This window comes from Mustelus asterias, unplaced genomic scaffold (genome assembly GCF_964213995.1).
Source record: "Mustelus asterias unplaced genomic scaffold, sMusAst1.hap1.1 HAP1_SCAFFOLD_35, whole genome shotgun sequence".
NCBI lineage: Eukaryota > Metazoa > Chordata > Chondrichthyes > Carcharhiniformes > Triakidae > Mustelus > Mustelus asterias.
Genome location: NW_027590117.1, coordinates 5,469,629 through 5,471,321, shown reverse-complemented (window position 1 = coordinate 5,471,321; position 1,693 = coordinate 5,469,629). Strand labels below are relative to the sequence as shown.

General features: G+C 44.1%; 1 non-coding gene across 1 annotated transcript; it reads right to left on the bottom strand.

Moving 5' to 3' along the window:
* On the bottom strand, nt 1–89 carry trnar-ucg (transfer RNA arginine (anticodon UCG)). Its single transcript is given in 2 exon segments — nt 1–36; nt 53–89. It is a non-coding gene; the product is annotated as a tRNA-Arg (tRNA).
* Nucleotides 90–1,693: the final 1,604 nt, after the last annotated feature.

The following is a 1,693-nucleotide window of genomic DNA, read 5'->3' as shown; positions in this document are numbered from 1 at the left end:
CAACCGCGACAGGATTCGAACCTGCAAACTTCTGATGCCACCATGAGAAATACCGAAGTCAGACGCCTTAGCCATTAGGCCACGCGGTCAGCTGATGGATACTGCCGCTGACGTTAGCATCGTGTGAGTAAGTACAGTGACAATGTTATTTTTCATTCGATTCGAAGATGATCCACAGATTCCCAGGTCCCAGAAAATACAAGGGAATGCTCCAGCAACGTACGTAATATTTTTCGACATCGAAATAGCCTTTTTACTCTGTGAGTCGTGAAGATACATGGAGCGTGAGGAATGGAGCATTAGTGTATGATTACAAGAGCAGCAAGGCAATGTTGGAGCTGTACAAAAATTTGCTGAGGCCACAATTGAAGTACTGATTGCAGTTCTGGTCAAATCACTATAGGAAGCATATGATTGCACTGGAGAGGGTGAAGAGGCCATTCACCTGGATGTTGACTGGAAGGGAAACTATTTAGGCTCGGGTTGTTTTCTTTAGAGCAGGGAAGGCTGAGGGGAGACTTGATTGAGGTGTATAAGATTATGAGGGTTATGGACAAGGTGGATAGGAAGCAGCTGTTCCTCTCAATTTCAGTGTTGATAACAAGGGGTAGTATTTTAAGTTGAGGGACAGGAGGTTTAGATGGGATTTGAGGGACACATTTTTTTCATCCAATGCTTGGTGAGAGTCTGGACTGCGATGCCTGGGAAGATAGTCGAGGCAGGAAAATGTCACTAAGTTTACAAAGTATGTGGATGAACACTTGAAATGTCATAATTTTCAGGACTATGGGCCACGTATTGGAAAGTAGGATTGGTGTAGATTTAATGTAGGTTTCTCGGTGCAGACTTGATGAGTTGAGGCGCCTCTTCTGTATTGCATGACTCTCGCTATTATCCTCAGACTTGGCTGTTCACTGACATGTGTCACCATCCTCTGCCTACTCCACAATCACATGCAGTCAGTGACTCTCACCAAGTGAAAAACACAAACTCCATTCAGTAAAACCTGCAGCCAAACAAGTTTGTGACTTTGTCCCATTCTCTTTTTCATTTTCCTCACTGCAATACTGCACCTGTCAACAAGCACCTTACCCACAAGCCTGGAGATAATCAAAGGAAGGACAGGAAATTGTTCGACCTGCCCCAGCTCACTGAGCATTCCACCTGAGAAGCAGATGAGACTTTGGTTTGTAACATTCAGAAAACTAAAGATCATTTCCAACATTCCTGACTCGGAAACGCCCCTTGAAACAGCTCCATAAAGAACTAACTGAAGGGTTACAAATTAATTGGAAAAGTCAAACCCCTCCGAGCTTCACACAGAACACTGACCATCGGAACACAAAAGTCATTTCCCACGTTGTCTGATCATTGAGGTACAGGTATCTCCTCCTGCCTGTCTACATTCGGTGATGGAACTTTTTTTCAAACAACTGCTGAAATTGCGAGCTCGAGTTTCTCATGGGATTATAAAGGTGGGTATATTGAATGGTGCTGGACTATTCACCCCTCAAGCCTATCAAACGCTGTGTCCAAATACCTTCTCCAATGCCTTCACAACCTTCGTCAAATGTGGTGCCCAGAAGCGGTTGCAGTACTCAAGATGAGGCCTATCTGGGGTATTTAAAAGCTCAACATGACCTCCATACGCATGTATCCAATCGACTATTCAGACAACTTAGGAAAATATTTG